Below are 17,827 nucleotides of genomic sequence, written 5' to 3'. Positions count from 1 at the left end.
AATTTCTAAAAACTAATACAACTTATTTTTTAACTTCAGAAAGTCCTCTTTGCTGAAGCAAGATTAAGTACTTTGGAACGTTAGCTTTCTTACCTAATATGAGGAAGTTGGACTAAGAACTGGTGGTCCACGGACTGAAGTAAACTAACAGACACATTTTATTAGGGCTTTACTATTCTTTGAAAAATTTTTGAATTGTTTGCCAACATGAACTATTGGGAAATTTTATAGAAGGATCTGAATTTCAGGATCCTTTTAGGAAAAAAAAAAAAAAAAAGAAGAGGATTGTAAAGCCAGAAGCCACAGCCAGGGCCACCATCACAGCAACCGCCTGGCCAGTGCAGGTTCGCATTGGATTCGGACAGTCGGTAAAGAAACAACGGAGCCACAAACTGATGGGCCATAGTCTTTAATTCTAGCTTGCACCCGGCGGGCAAGTAAAAACACACACTGGGCTCCAAAACCCAGTCACATTCAGTGCTCACAAAGCTACTGACTTATCCGAGTTTCCTAGAATCAAAGGTTTCTAGCTCACCAGACTTATTCTCCTCTGTTCCCCATCTCCTTCCTTATCCCAGATACAAACTCTACACAAACTGGCATCTCACTCAGCACTCCGCCATTTTAGCTGCTTCTCCTGGCCTCCTCCACGTGGCCTCCTTCCGCTGCTGGCTCTACTCTCTCATGCTAATCATCCCAGGAACCAAGAGCGCAAGTTCCTGTTCTACCCCTATTTTATAGTGTAGCTTCACAACCTCTAATCCAATATACAAAATTGGGAAGTCTCTAATACAAAGTCACTTCTCTGAGGCATGATTGGATTGTACCACCCCACAGCAAAAAGGGTGGGAAAGGCTTAATCCCAAAACCAAGCCCCAGGCTACAATGATCCTGGCCTGCCCCCAACACACATTAATATCACCTGGGCGACGGCATCTTTAACAAAGTGAGCATAATACATTTTATCCGCCCAACAATCCACCCCTATGCTCACTTTACTACCCACAATCTATACCACCGGCATCCCTGTGTAAGGAAATTAGAACATTACACAAATTACAACAGCAAAAATAATAGTTTCAACAATTACAAAGGTACACTTCACCAGTCTCTGAGCACTTTGCCCAAAGCGCAAAATGTCCTCGGCCTTCTTCCTAGCCATGGGAAAAGCTTCCTGGGGTAGGGGAGTGCTTCCAACAAAGCCGCCCCCCACCCCCATCAGGATATTTCACATTGTCCAAAATCCGTAATCCGTAAATCCATCCAACAAAGGAGTCAGTGCCCACTCCGGTCGTCGTAGTCCAGGAAATCAGTCCACACACATGGGGCATCAGCCACCCCCCTCATTCCTGCCATCCTGGCAGGTCTTACACTGTCCCAAAGAGGGGCACGTGGCAATGGCAGTCAGCATTTCCATCTTGGCTCTAGCGAGCATGTCCAGCCCTATTTCCCCAAATCGCAGACCTACTGGGGCCGCAGTAGATGCTCCTTCCAGCTGGGCTTCTGTTGGGCAGATAAAATGTATTATGCTCACTTTGTTAAAGAGGCCGTTGCCCAGGTGATATTAATGTGTGTTGGGGTGGGCTAAAGGCAGGCAGAATCCTTGTAGCCTGGGGCTTGGTTTTGGGATTAAGCCTTTCCTACCCTTTTTGGTGTAAGGTGGTACAATCCTATCATGCCTCAGAGAAGTGACTTTGTATTAAGAGACTTCCCTATTTTGTATATTGGATTAAGGGTTTGGATTTCTATACTATAAAATGGGAATGGAGCGGGAGTTTGGCTCTTGGTTCCTGAGATTATCATCAGAAGAGAGAGCAGAGGAGAGCAGAGAAAGGCCACGTGGAGTAGGCCAGGAGAAGCAGCCAAGATGGCGGAGTACTGAGTGAGATGCCAGTCTGTGTAGAGTTTGTATCTGGGATAAGGAAGAAAATGGGGAACTGAGGAGAATAAGGTTGGTGAGCTAGAAACCTTTGATTCTAGGAAACTCGGATAAGTCAGTGGCTTTGTGAGCACTGAGTGTGACTGGGTTTTGGAGCCCAGTGTGTGTTTTTACTTGCCCGCCGGGTGCAAGGTAGGATTAAAGGCTATGGCCCATCAGCTTTTGGCTCCGCTGTTTCTTTACCGACTGTCCGAATCCTATGCGAACCTGCATGGGCCGGGCGGCTGTGATGGTGGCCCTGGCCTTGCCTGCTGGCTTTACAGCTTCCATCTTCTGGAGACTGCAGATCACAACTCCAGCCCAATTCTCCTCATCCTCCAAAGAGGAACTGAAAACACCAGCTCGCACTGCTGGGCTCAAGCCCCGGGCTGCCGCCGCCTTCTGCTCCGCAGACCTTGCAGCTTCAGCCTCAGCCTCAGCCTCAGCCCCGGCCTCCTGCCGCTGCTGGCTCTCCGCAACATCCAGGGCAAGCTGCAACTCACGAACCTCTGAATCCTCCTCCAGCGTTTGCTCCATTTCCAGGCGAATCTCAAACACCTGATCGGCCTCCTCCTCCAGCATTTCCTCCAGCTCCAGGGTCAGCATCTGTTTCTCCTGTGTTTGCTCCATCTCCTTCCGCTGCTCGGTTTGCAGGTCCCAGGTGGCGTCTTCCACAGAGCTCTCGGTTTTCTCACACATGGCTGTAAAAGTCAGCCAGCCTACGATCCCCAAAAGGACAGCCATGGGGAACCCTAACACTAGCCAGTCCTCTACTCCACCACTCAAAGGCTCCTTGCCGATCTGTATCGAATCCTGCCACAGACTACGCCAAATGTAAAGCCAGAAGCCACAGCCAGGGCCACCATCACAGCAACCGCCTGGCCAGTGCAGGTTCGCATTGGATTCGGACAGACGATAAAGAAATGGCGGAGTCAGAGGATGGGGGGCCATCCTATTTATTGGTGTCTCACCAAGACAGGCAAACCACAAAAGAAGACAAGGGAAAAGCAGAAAACCAGCTCTTCCCATGAAGGGCAAGGGATCAGGGGAGCCCCTGCAATTGTGATAGCAGGAACTGAGTGTGGTAATGGCGGCCAATTTCTCCATCTCTGTTCCGGAGAGCATGATGCCATCCACCCCTATATTCCATAATCGTAGTAACCAGGCTACCAGGGATTCAGTAGGTTTCTGCCTAAATTGTGCCCCCAACTCCATCAGCTCTGCCTGGGTATAGGGCCGGACCACAGAGTGTTCCATTACCTGGGCAGGAGGCTGTGGCTGCCCCTGAGGGACTCTTTGTTGCTGGGTTTTTACCTTCTTGGTGACAACTGGTCAGGCTCTCAGTGTGCATATGGCAGCTTCAGCCTGAGCCTTCTCATCCTCAGAAGAGGAGTCGCAAGCGCCTGCTCCCGCTGACTCAAAGCCAATCCACCGGCACGGATGCTGCTGCTCCTTTGGTGACCATTTAGGCTCCTGTGGCTGCTGGCTTTTGGCCGGAAGCTGAGACTCGAGCTCTTGAATCCGCAGTTGTTTCTCCAACAACTGCCGGTGAAGACATTCAGCTTCCAGGGTAAACTGCAACTCTCTCATGCTAATCATCCCAGGAACCAAGAGCGCAAGTTCCTGTTCTACCCCTATTTTATAGTGTAGCTTCACAACCTCTAATCCAATATACAAAATTGGGAAGTCTCTAATACAAAGTCACTTCTCTGAGGCATGATTGGATTGTACCACCCCACAGCAAAAAGGGTGGGAAAGGCTTAATCCCAAAACCAAGCCCCAGGCTACAATGATCCTGCCTGCCCCCAACACACATTAATATCACCTGGGCGACGGCATCTTTAACAAAGTGAGCATAATACATTTTATCCACCCAACAAGGATCCAACAACCTGCACTCAACTCTTCACATGGTACCAGTAGGGCCTGACCAGGTGATGGCGCAGTGGATAAAGCATTGGACTGGGATGCAGAGAACCCAGGTTCGAGACCCCGAGGTCGCCAGCTTGAGCGCAGGCTCATCTGGTTTGAGCAAAAGCTCACCAGCTTGGACAGAAGGTCGCTGGTTCGAGCAAGGGGTTACTCGGTCTGCTGAAGGCCCACAGTCAAGACACATATGAGAAAGCAATCAATGAACAACTAAGGTGTCGCAACGAAAAACTGATTATTGATGCTTCTCATCTTTCTGTTCCTGTCTGTCTGTCCCTGTCTATCCCTTTCTCTGACTCTCTCTCTGTCCCTGTAAAAAATAAATAAATAAAATAAAATAAAAAACTATACTTAGAGACATCTTAAAAGTAATCAGATTGGGGGAAAGTCACCATTATATTTAGGAATACAAAAATAAGAATGTTGGTTGATTTCTCATCAGAAAAAAAAAAAAAAAGGAAGCCAGAAAACAATAGAATGACATCTGGGGGAAAAAAAATCTGTCAGGCTAGAGTTCTATATCCTATGAAAATATCCTTTAAAAAAATAAAAGCAAAATAAAAATAGAAACAGAACATGTGCCTTGAAGATCTGTAATTTGGAGAAACACTAATGGAAGATACTCAGGCTGAAGGGAAATGGCTCCAAATGGAAGCCTGGATCTGCAGGAATCCTTGAAAGGGCAGAGATGGGAACAAATGTAAAATACTCCTTTTAAACACTTTCTTTAGAAGATTATTGACTAACAAATACAATGGCAGTGTGTTATAATAGATGAGAAAAAAATATATGACAATAATAGCACAATGGCAAAATGGTAATAAATGGAACTATACTGTAGTAAGTTTATTGCATTGTTTATGAAATGGTATAATAAGGATAAGTTAAGAGCACATATTGCAACCTTTAGACTAGTAGCCACTCAAAAGAATCCCGAAAGGTATAACTAGAAAGCCAATAGGAAAAATAAAATGGAATATTAAATAATTCTTGGATAATTTTATTAAAAACTTAGAAAAAAAAGAACACAGAAACAATGAACAGATGAGATTTTTTAAATGGCAACCATTGAACCAACCATACCAGCAGCTAATGTAATATAATGACAAAACACTCCAATAGAAATTATTGCACTAGATTTTTTGTTTTGTTTTTTTGATTTTTTTTTTTTTTTTTTCTGAAGCTGGAAACGGGGAGAGATAGTCAGACAGACTCCCGCATGTGCCCGACCGGGATCCACCCAGCACGCCCACCAGGGGCGACGCTCTGCCCACCAGGGGGCGATGCTCTGCTCCTCCGGGGCGTCGCTCTGCCGCGACCAGAGCCACTCTAGCGCCTGGGGCAGAGGCCAAGGAGCCATCCCCAGAGCCCGGGTCATCCTTGCTCCAATGGAGCCTCGCTGCGGGAGGGGAAGAGAGAGACAGAGAGGAAGGGGGGGCGGAAAAGCAAATGGGCGCTTCTCCTATGTACCCTGGCCGGGAATCGAACCCGGGTCCCCCGCATGCCAGGCCGACGCTCTACCGCTGAGCCAACCGGCCAGGGCCTGCACTAGATTTTTGTTTTGTTTTGGTGATAGACACACAGAGAGAGACAGAAAGAGGGAAAGATAGGGACAGACAGACAGGAAGGGAGAAAGATGAGAAGCATCAATTCTTCATAGCAGCTCCTTAGTTGTTCATATTGCTTTCTCATTTGTGCCTTGATTGAGGGGCTACAGCAGAGCGAATGACCCCTTGCTCAATCCAATGACTTTGGACTCAAGCTAGTGACCTTGGGCTGCAAGCCAGTGACTTTTGGGCTCAAGCCAGCAACCATGGGGTCAAAACTCTGATCCCATGTTCAAGCCAGTGAACCCACACTCAAGCTGGTGAGCCTGTGCTCAAACCAGCGACCTCAGGGTTTCGAACCTGGGTCCTCTGTGTCCCAGTCCAGCACTCTATTCACTGCACCAGTGCCTGGCCAGGCTGCACTAGATTTTAAGATAAACAAGGTTTAATTATATGCTGCTTATAAAAAACACATTGTAAAGATAAAGGCACAGTGGATTGAAAGAAAAATGAATGAAAAATATACTATTTTATATACTGTTATAACTAAATGCCAAAATTATAGTTTAGATAAAATTATATAAAATATAGTATAAAAATTAGAGTCTACAATATGCAAAACTGTCAGCAGATAACTAATATAAATATACAGAGGGTCAATTATAAAAAGCTTAGAGATAATGAGATTTGTGTTTAGTTTGAAAAGAAATAAGATATACATGTATTGATTGGGATAATTCTGGTAATAATAACAGAAAGTCGAATTCAAACTGGCTTAAAAGATAAAGAGACTTTATTGACTCATTTAGTGAAAAAGCCTGGGCAATATTTCAGACAATTTTTTTTTAAGCAAGAGAGAAAGAGAGAGAAACAGCAGACAGAGAGGGAAAGAAATGCATCAACTCATAGTTGTGTCATTTTTAGTCATGCCTTGACAGGTGAGTGGGGGGCTCAAGCCAGCAACCTTTGGGCTCAAACCCATGTCTATGATCCCACACTCAAGCCAACATCCCTCATTCAAGCTGGTGAGCCTGTGCTCAAGCTGGTGGCCTTGGGGTTTCAAAGCTGGTCTTCAGCATCCCAGGTCAATGCTCTATCCACTGTGTCATCGCTGGTCAGGCATTTAAGGCTAATTTTGATCCGGCTCCAGCTCTGTATTTTCCTGATTTTCACAGGTCTGGTCTCTTCACATTAGCTTCATTCTTAGGCTGATTTCCCTCATGGAACCGAAGAGATTATTACAAGAGGTCTCCTCTCAAACAGTTCCCAGTATCACACACTTGCACTTCACTCAGATTGGTGCCATCCTGACCAGTCTCTGAGGCTAGGAAATTTTCCAGTGACTGATTGGCCTTGGCCTGGGTTACTAGCCATCCCTGAACCAATCACTGTGGCAAGAGGAGTGAGATGATGTTTGTTATGACATTTGCGTCTTTCCCACCCCTGATGTGTTTGTTAATGTAACTCCAGCCTCTTGTCTGATATAATTTTGTGAAGATAAACAGAATGCTCTGTTCAGCTCTGCCCTTTCCTTTGGAAGCTCTTTTCTGCATGGCCTGTGATGGGTACCTAAATATACATAATTTGATGTTGAGTATTAGTAAGTGATTAACATAACTGAGCCACATCCCTATCCTGGCTTCAGTGGCAATAAAAGTGCTATTTGGAACCTTCATATTTACTCTTTGTTTTATCTTTCAAGTTGTTCAGAACCCAAGTGAGGAAGAGGTACCATTTACTAGGGAATCTCTCTGAAGTCTCAAAACAATTCATGAATGGATTTATACAACTGAAGCCTACTTTTAAAGCTATTATAGAAGGAGAGTCCACATTACTGAAAGCACCTGACTACTCCAACAGGAAAGACTGGGTTCTCCAAAGTCTAGTTGCTATCAGGATGAGGGAGGAATCCCAATAGATGTTGAGAAGGCAACCACAGGATGCCACTAATATGGTTTGGTTGACAATTTTTCTGTTTGTTTATGTCAGTTGGTCAGGAAACATGCTTATGTATTTAATGTCTCTTATGGTCTTTAAATATACACAATTTTGTTTGTCAATTATTCTTCCATAAAGCTGGAAAAAAAAATTTTTTTTAAATAGAGAACTCAGAAAAGCAAACTTCTATTTATACAAAGTGAATGTATTATTTTACCCTTGTTAAACCACATCCATGGAGATAGTGATGTTATTATAATCATGCATGTACCTATTGATTAACACAGTGAAGTAGCTTAGGTCTCTCCAAAACTTTGCTTTACTCTTTACTATGCCAAAAGTCACAACTCAAATTAAATCTTCATGTCTCTAATAAAAATCTCAACTATTTTTATCCTTTTTTAAGGATGCTGTTTTAGCCAAAGGAATGTGCAGAAATCTTCTATTCAAAAAAATAGTTTGAAGCCCTGGCTGGTTGGCTCATTGGTAGAGTGTCAGCCTGGTGTGTGGATGTCCTGGATTCGATTTATAGCCAGGGCACACAGGAGAAGCACCCATCTGCTTCTCCACCCCTCCCCCTCTCCTTCCTCTCTGTCTCCCTCTCTTCCCCTCCCACAGTCAAGGCTCCATTGGAGCAAAGTTGGCCCGGTCACTGAGGACAGCTCCATGGCCTCTGCTTCAGGTGCTAGAATGGCTCTGGTTGCAGTGGAGCGACACCCCAGATGGGCATAGCATCTGCTGGTCATGCCAGATGGATTCTGGTCGGGCGCATGCGGGAGTCTGTCTGTCTGCCTTCCCCAGCTTGTCCCTTTGGAAAAATACAAAAAATTAAAAAAAAAGTTTGATAGCAGCAACAAATTGTTTAGATTGAAAATAGGCAGCCAGCTGAAAATTTTTGACAACTTAATTGCAGCTTGGCAGCTACAAAGGCAAGGCAACAGGCTACCCTGCTGGATCCATACAACTGACTTGTGTACATTGCATGATTCTGCTTGATCTTTGAGTAAGCACAAAAGACAATTCAGCAAAGAGGAATTCATAACAAGAGAATAAAGCACTGCAGAAAAGAACCTGTCGTGTCTTTGGATTTTCAAAAGTGACTAAAATATTTTAATAGGGCTCTTTTAGTGCCTCTTTCTGCTTGCCTGTGAAATATTGACAGGTCTTCCTGACTGGGGAAATCAAAACTCATTATGTCTTGCTTGATTAAATCAAAAGAGGTGGAAAGATAGACTCAATATTATGAGGAAAGAGAAACAATAGAAAGTATATAAATTAGAATTCCAAACACCAACCTTAATTGGTGCATTCCTGAGCAGTTTTCTGGGAGGCACTGGCTCCCCACTCCTTTTGTCATGAGCCACCCTCTTCCGAGAACTCTGTCTCATAAGTTCAAAGGTTAAACTTTTGTCTGTTCCATTTCTATTTTCTTTAGATTTCCCCAAAGATATGTGGTTGACTTTTCTTAAATGTTTATTTTATTGACTTTAGAGAGAGAGAGGAAGGGACAGAGAGGAAAAGACAAGAACATTAATCTGTTCCTGTATGTGCCCTGACCAGAATGGAACCCGCAACCTCTGTGCTTCATGACCAACCTCTGTGCTTCAGAACCATGTTCTAGCCTGACCCGTGGTGGCACAGTGGATAAAACGTCAACCTGGAAATGCTGAGGTCGCCAGTTCAAAACCCTGGGCTTGCCTGGTCAAGGCACATATGGGAGTTGATGCTTCCAGCTCCTCCCCCCCTTCTCTCTCTCTGTCTCCTCTCTCTCTCTCTCTCTCTCTCTCTCTCTCTTCCTCTCATCTCTAAAATGAATAAATAAAAAAATTGTTAAAAAAAAAAGAACCGTGTTCTAATCAATTGAGTTAATTGGCCAGGGCTCATATTGACCTTTGTTTTAAGACTACATCCAAATGTCACCTACCCTTCTTCTGTCTTTGAAAGGATTCTATAAGCACAGAGAAGTCAGCCAAGTACCTATCTAAAGACATAAGCCTTTCTTGCTTTTAGATTAAGGGAATGCTATAATGAGAAAAAAACAGTTGAGGAGAGGTGATAACTAGGTGTACTACTGAGGTAATACCTTTGTGAGTAATCTATTTAAATATTTCTTTTCTTTTTCTTTCTTTCTTTCTTTCTTTTTTTTTTTTTTTTGAGAGAGAAAGAGAGAGAGAGAGAGAGAGAGAGATAGGAAGGGAGAGAGATGAGAAGCATCAATGCATAGTTGTGGCACCTTAGTTGTTCATTGATTGCTTTCTCATATGTGCCTTGACTGGTAGGCTCCAGCCAAGCCAGTGACCCCTTGCTCAAGCCAGCAGCCTTGGGCTCAAGCCAGTGACCATGGGGTCACGTCTATGACCCCACACTCAAGCTGGTGACCTCACACTCAAGCTGGTGAGCCCTATGAGCCCACGCTCACACCGGGGGCCTCCGGGTTTCAAACCTGGGTTCTCAGCATCCCAGGCTGATGCTCTACAAACTGCGCCACCAACTGGTCAGGCTGAATATTTCTTTTTGAATTTTTGAGTAATCTATTTGAATGAAAATCTATTTGAATAAAAAGTATGTTAGGAGGTCTTTTCATTTAGGCCAGAGGAAACAAAACTATTTCTAGGCGTGTGTGAGAGTCCATTGTTCAGCCTGCTTCTTTGTGGTGGTTATTCCTTGGTCTCAGATAGGTTCTTCATATACTGATGAGTAATCAGCTAAAGGAATGAAGACAAACTTCTGAAGATTTCTAGAGCTTTTATTCTGAGCAGTTTGCTACCGCATAAGTGCTATGTCCTATGAATTCTAGCTACCTTGGTCTCCTCTACTGAATCTTTTCTCCTTACCTCAGGGAGATTGCTGGCCTTAGTTTGGTTCCCTCCCTGCACTGTGTCCTGGAAATTCCCTCTAGGCAGTATGCTGAGCCAATTATATAACTCATCTCATTGTTTCCCTTTTCCCCAGTTCTTTATTATCTTCTTGACCTTTTTTTGTTTGTTTATTTGTTTTCATGCTTTTACATCTTAGAATTCTCCAGGGCTAGTCCTTGGACTTCTCTTTTTGCTCTATGCTCACTCCCCTATGAACTCACCTTGTCACATGGCTTTAAGACCATTGTTCTGTTCTTATCTCCTAATTCACTTCTCCAGTCTGGATCTCACTTCAGAACGTCAGGCTTATTTTTCTAATTGCCTTCATGATGTTCTCACTTTGATGTCTAATTGTCATCTCAAACTTAAGAGTCTAACATTTACTTCTCCTATATTGGCAACCTGTCTTTTTCTTTTTTATTTATTTATTTATTTATTTTTTACAGAGACAGAGAGTGAGTCAGAGAGAGGGATAGACAGGGACAGACAGACAGAAACGAAGAGAGATGAGAAGTATCAATCATTAGTTTTTCATTGCGCGGTGCAACACCTTAGTTGTTCATTGATTGCTTTCTCATATGTGCCTTGACAGCGGGCCTTCAGCAGACCAAGTAACCCCTTGCTGGAGCCAGCGACCTTGGGTCCAAGCTGGTGAGCTTTTTGCTCAAACCAGATGAGCCTGCGCTCAAGCTGGCGACCTCGGGGTCTCGAACCTGGGTCCTCCGCATTCCAGCCCAACGCTCTATCCACTGCGCCACTGCATGGTCAGGCAACCTGTCTTTTTCTAAATGCTTGGGGTAAAGTTTTTGGGATCATCCTTGACTCTTTTCTTTCTCTTACTACTCAGATTCAGTTTGTCAGCAAATCCTGGCCACTCTCCCAAGTAAAATACTAAAACTCACTGCCATCACCCCTGCCTGGTCCAAGCCACCATGATCTCTTGAGCTTGCTTAATTTAACAGCATCTTAATATCCCTGTTTCTTTCAACATAGCAGCCAAATTCATCCTGATTAGCCATAAGTTAAAGCATATTACTCCTCTGCTCAAAAGTCTCCAAAGGTTTTCCAGTTAACTCAGAATCAAAGCCTAAGTTCTTACTATGAACAGGACCCACACCATCACCATTGTGACCTTCCCTTTCCCCATTCATAGACAGTCACTCTACTCTAGTCACTCTGCCCTTTTATTGTTTCTCAACTATTTCAGGCATGTTCCCATCGAGGCCTTTGCACTTGCTACTACCTCTATTTGGAATCCTCTTGCCTCAGCAAGCCACATGGTCAGTTCTCCACACTCCCTTCAGGTCTTTATCCAAAAGTTACTGTTGGGCAGATAAAATATAGTATGCTCACTTTGTTAAAGATGGCACTGCCCACGTGGAAGCCCATCGCCCAGGTGATTATATTAGTTGCCCTTCTTGCTTGGGATGGGCGTGATTATGTTAATGTGTGTTGGAGGAGGGCTTTCACACCAAAAGGTTTAAAAAGGAAGAGAGATCACGTTTCTTGGGCAGATAAAATGTATTATGCTCACTTTGTTAAAGATGCCGTCGCCCAGGTGATATTAATGTGTGTTGAGAATCCTTGTAGCCTGGGGATTGGTTTTGGGATTAAGCCTTTCCTACCCTTTTTGATGTAGGGTGGTACAATCCAATCATGCCTCAGAGGTGACTTTGTATTAGAGACTTCCCTACTTTGTATATTGGATTAGAGGTTGTGAAGCTACAGTATAAAGTGGGGGCAAAACGGGAGTTTGGGCGCTTGGTTCCTGAGATTATCATTAGAAGAGAGAGCAGAGGAGAGCAGGGAAAGGCCACGTGGAGGCGAGGAGAAGCAGCCAAGATGGCGGAGTGCTGAGTGAGATGCCAGTTTGTGTAGAGTTTGTATCTGGGATAAGGAAGGAGATGGGGAACTGAGGAGAATAAGGCTGGTGAGCTAGAAACCTTTGATTCTAGGAAACTCGGATAATTCAGTGGCTTTGTGAGCACTGAATGTGAGTGGGTTTCGGAGCCCAGTGTGTATTTTTACTTGCCCGCCGGGTGCAAGCTAGAATTAAAGATGACAGCCCATCTGCTTTTGGCTCCTTTGTTTCTTTACTGACTGTCTGAATCCAATGCGAACCTGCACTGGCCAGGCTGCTGTGATAGTGGCCCTGGCCTTGGCTTCTGGCTTTACAACGTTGTTCCGGGGGAAGAGTGATTACATTCTAGGAGAAGCCCATGCTGTAGGAGAGCAGATAAAGGACACGTGGAGGAGAGGAGAGGCAGTCAAAGTGGTGCAGTGCTGAAGGAGAAGCCAGTTAGTGCAGAGTTTGTGCAGAGAGAAGGAGATGGGGAACAGAGGTGAATAAGGCTGGTGAGGTAGAAACCTTTGATTCTAGGAAACTCGGATAAGTCAGTGGCTTTGGGAGCCCTGAATGGAAAGGGAAGTGTTTTCCCACTGTGTGTTTTTTTGTTTGTTTGTTTTTTTACAGGAACAGAGAGAGAGTCAGAGAGAGGGATAGACAGGAACGGAGAGATGAGAAGCATCAATCATCAGTTTTTCATTGCCATTGAGAAACCTTAGTTGTTCATTGATAGCTTTCTCATATGTGCCTTGACAGTGAGCCTTCAGCAGACCAAGTAAACTCTTGCTCAAGCCAACGACCTTGGGTCCAAGCTGGTGAGCTTTTTGCTCAAGCCAGATGAGCCGGCACTCAAGCTGGCAAACTCGGGGTCTCTAACCTGGGTCCTCCACATCCCAGTCCGACACTCTATCCACTGCGCCACCGCCCAGTCAGGCTGTGTGTATTTCTTTTCTTTCTTTTTTTTAATATTTTTTTTATTTATTCATTTTAGAGAGGAGAGAGAGAGAGAGAGAGAGAGAGAGAGAGGGAGGGAGGAGGGGGGAGGAGCAGGAAGCATCAACTCCCACATGTGCCTTGACCAGGCCAAGCCCAGGGATTCGAACCAGCGACCTCTGTGTTTCCAGGTCGATGCCCTATCCACTGTGCCACCACAGGTCAGGCATGTGTGTATTTCTTGCCCACCGGTTGCAAGCTAGGATTAAAGCTAATGGCTCACCAGTTCTTGGCTCTGTTGTTTCTTTACTAACTATCCAAATCTAATGCGAACCTGCATGGGCAAGGCGGCTGTGGCTACTGGCTTTACAGTTACTTTTCCAGTTAGAACTTCTCTAACTTATGTAACTATCTATACACATAGTTCATTATTTAATCCTCAACATTCATATAAGGAAGGTACTATCAATTATCCCCATTTTGCAAATGAGGAAAATGAAAGAGAAGTGAATTGCCTAAGGTCATAATGATAGTAAATGGTAGATATGTGGACTGATTCCAGAACCTTCTCTATATCCTATCTTTATTTATCCTACATCTAGATATTTGTGTGACTATATCACATATATGTATCTCCAGCTATGATTGTAAGGCCAGTAGCTGTGGCCACCATCACAGCTGCCTGGCCCATGCAGGTTCCCATTTAATTTGGGCAGATTATAATAAATCAATGGAGCCAAGAAATGGTGGGCCATTTTTCTTTATTCTAGAGTTGTGCCAGCCAACCAGAAACCCATTCTTTCTGTTTTTTTCTTAGAGTCAAAGGCCCCACCAGCCTTATTCACCTTTGTTCCCCATCTCCTTCTCTCTGCAGGCCTCCATCTTGGCTGCCTGTCTATTCTGCCACCATGTGGTCTCTCCCCTCCTCCAACAACGTGGTCTCTCCTCTCCCAAAATGGCCTCCTAGCTGCTCCTTTTAAAACTTTTCCCTGGGACAACCCCCCCCTCTAGCACACGTTAGCGTAACCAAGCTCCTTCCCAAACATGAAGGTAATCAGCTGCCCCACATGGACAGCGCCATTTTTAACAATCAAAATGAACAAAACCAAATAACACAAATTTTACAACTTATTTTCCCAACAGTGATGAAATGTAGCTATTTCTAGCCTTCATGGTTGCAGGAACTGGTGAGACCTGGAAGCGCAATGATGCATTGACTCAGCTAGCACTCATTGAGCATCTCTTTGTGTTGGGCATTGCGAGAGGTGCCGAGGATGTAGAAATGACAGGTGCAGCTATTGTCATCAGGAACCTCAGTTGGGTATAGGGAAGAAAACAAACATCTAGATGCCCCCTGCGGAAAGACCTAGGCAGCACCCATGACAGAAATCAGGAAGGAAGATTCTGATTCAACACAAGGAAGTATTCCTAATGGCCAAAGTTGTCAGAAATGGAACAGACTAGAGTGTGAAGTTCCTTTGAAAGGAGTTGTCCCAGAAAAAGTGTGAAGACAACTGATTTGCTGTTATGGAAGGGACTGACTCAAGCATAACATGGCTGGTCAGCCACCAGGCAAGTACTCTGGACCGAAATTCTTGAAGAAAGTTTCCAACAAAGTGACTGTTTTGCAGAGAAGTGTGTAAGGCTGAGGAAACTAACAAGAACTTTGATGCATTCAGGGACTATTAGAACTTGAAGGCGTATCCTCCTTTTTCCAGGAAGTCACAAGGGGAGCCTGATTAAGAGCCCGAGCCCTGGAAAAGAGGCTTCCAGAGAGAAAGGGAATTTCTAGGGGACACCCCCAGAAACAGGTAACATACCCCCCGCTTCTCTCGCCCTGGCGCTGTTGTGTGCAGTACCACTCATTGACCAAACGCAAAGGGAAGCCGGAGGCAAAAAGCTGCAAGGGGTGCAGCTCATAGAGGAAGTAATGCGATCCTCAAAGGTCAGCGTCTGCAGGCACCAAGCAGGATAGAGGGGGGTGGGTGGACAGGGATCTAGAGGAGCAAATGGAGAATCGTCAGCACAGTTGGCTAAGAAGGAAAGGAAATTCCGGGGAGTGTAAAAATGAATGATTAGGAGGTGAGCCTCCACTATGGGAGAGGAGTATGGAGGAAACTGGAGTGGCACTGAAAATCTGGCTCCGTCCTTCCCACGTCTTTCCCATCGCCGCATCCCCTGCTGCGCTCCTGGGCGCACTACCTGCCGCGGCGTGGGGGCGAAGCCTGCCTGCCTGCCGCGCGGGGGACCGAGAACAGCCGGGCGCCGGGCTCGGCCCAACTCTCCCCGGATGAGGAGGCTAGTCTGGGGCACGTGTCCCGCCCCGCCCTGGCGCTGGCGCCCGCGGGGGTCGCCGCGATCATTCAGGGTGCCCTGGCTGCCAGGCGAGCGGGTGTCCACGTGGGCACAGGCGACGTCGTTCAGGTGGCGAGGATCCAAGGCGGAGCCCTCTGTCCCTCCGGGTCCACCCAGCGCCCCTCTCCCTCCCCGACCCAGAAAAGGACATGCACACAAAAAACTTTCGCCACACTACTAATATATTCGCGTTTCCTCCCACTTTCCCAATGGGCTACCAGCTGCAGAACTCCTCAATAGCAAGCTTAATTGTGCTTTGTCATGCAGAGTACCTCACTTTTCTATAGAAGGTTACAAAGGCCCATTTGAAGTATTTCTTTCTCGCCTAATAGTGCAGCATTTGCATAGGGCACCTCTGCGCCTGCCAGACCCAGGTAGCCGCGCCGGAGCTCCCGGGACCCCCGGGAACAAGACTCAGTGAGCTTTTCCAGGGGCGCCGACCCCGCCTCCAGCCCCGGACCCCGACTTTCCTCTCATTCCTCCGGGCAGCTGATTTAGAAGACGCGAAGCTCGGGGCCTACAGGCGGCGGCGGCCCGGCCCCTCCGGCTGACCTCTGGGCGGCCTCGGGCCATCCCGGCCCGTCGATCCTGATCCTCGGCGGGGCCTGCGCTAGGCCAGGCCTCCCGAGTCCAAGTCTTCAGCTCCTACCTGCGGAGACCAGGCAGCGACCCCCGGGGCCTCCCGCGCCCTTGCCTACCGCGTAAGGACTAAGTGAGGCGCCTAAGAACCTGGAAGCTGCAACGATTTGGATACCACGCTGTTCCGTTTCTCCTGGTTGATTGGCAGGGCTGCCTTCAGAATATCTTTTCTTGTTGCTTGTTTTGACAGTTCAAATCCAGGTCTATGTGACATATAAAGCTAATAAAATTCTAATTTCATTGTTAATCTTACTTCATTGCAGTATAGGTTTTTACCCTCACACCTGCGTGGCAGGGTGTAATTCCATTAATAATAATAATAAAAATCAATATATTCATTGCATGTCTTTTCCCTGATGATATATTGTGAACAGTGTGAGTTGAGAAAGGACCGTTTATTCCCACCGTGAATGAGCCCGCAGGCGGGAGCTTCACCTGCCCCTCAGTCAATTAGGAATGTATCGAAAAGTCTAGCAGAGAACGAGTTAAATTAACCGTTCGCTAATTTCCTTGTGTCCCTCCTACATAATCCCCCCTTTTCAGCTTGTCCCAGAAATTACCACATGTTGCAAGGTTCAAATAGTGCCTAATGAAACAGTGACTAAACGCCTCTCCCTCCAGAGCCGCTGTTGGGGGAGCCCTTTCGTCTGCCTTCAAAGGCGGCCGATCAGTATACTAGTCCCAGTTCTCTTTCCCTTAAAAAAAAACTTTCTTTGGCAGGAAAAAAAAAAAATCTAAAGCTGTCACTAACTCTTTATGCAGCAGGTGAAATTACCCTGCTGCCCACTTACTTCCTGCCACCACCACGCGGTGGGATTCCAAGATGCGGGTGCCCTGTGCCCTGAATGGGGGTGGAAGCTTGGACGTGGTCCCCTCCGGTCGGACAGCCAGCGTCCTGAAATTCGGAGGGTTGAGCCAAGGCCAGAAGAGATTGGAGGAGGGTGGGGAATTGGTCCCAAAGAACAAAGGAGTGAGGGAGGGAGGGAGGGAGAAAGAATGGGAGGGAGAGAGAATGAGAGAGAGAGAGAGAGAGAGAGAAACCAAGGCAGAAAATGACAAAGTTAAAAAAACAGAGCAAAGCAGGCAGCGAGAGAACTAGAGGGAAGCAAATACAGAGATAGAAAGGAGAGAGGAACAGAGAAGACACCTTCAGCTCTCAGCTCCCTTCTCCCAAGTTAAAAACCACGTGTCTGGCTCAAGCAACTCATCAACCCTTCATTGAAGGCATTTTGAAGTCTTGAGATGCAAGACGCTAATAATTAATTGTGGTCATTAATTAATTACAGAGGAAAGGGGGAGGTGGCTTGCTGCTGCTTGACCCCAAACAATTTAAATTAGGCTTTGTGAAGGTGGCCTCCAAAAGCCTGCCCTCCCTCTCCTTCCTATTCTTTTTCTTTCACGCTCTCAAAAATTTCCATTATAATCCTCAGCAGTCTGGGGCCGGCAGTGAGCGTTCAGCTTCAGTCCTTCCCAGCAAACTGAGGCAGAGCTGGCTGCAGCTCCTGGGAGCCGGCTGCTGCCCAAGGGCAGGGAGCTTGTTCCCATCAGGAGCGGCTCCCACCTGCTTTTCTTCTCTGCACCTGCTGTCGGTTGTTTCGCCATGAACTTTAGACATCCAGTAGCAGTTGCCTAAGAATTAGTCCCACTGCAGTGCCCACACCAGCTAAATATTGCTACATTCTCTGTTTTCTCTGCCTCCTTCTCTCTCCCTCTCCCTCTCTCTGTCTCCTTTCCCTCCCTCTCGCTAGAGACTTGAGTTCCTTATTTTAAATGGTGCAGCTAATACAAAGTCATCAAAGCACTATGGTTCTTGTCTTCAAGTGACAGCCCTCTTTATAGGGTGGTTTGAAATACGCCCCCTGCT

Source organism: Saccopteryx leptura, chromosome 5 (assembly GCF_036850995.1).
Source record: "Saccopteryx leptura isolate mSacLep1 chromosome 5, mSacLep1_pri_phased_curated, whole genome shotgun sequence".
NCBI lineage: Eukaryota > Metazoa > Chordata > Mammalia > Chiroptera > Emballonuridae > Saccopteryx > Saccopteryx leptura.
The sequence above is the reverse complement of the archived record's forward strand: the minus strand, read 5'-3'. Positions refer to the sequence as shown.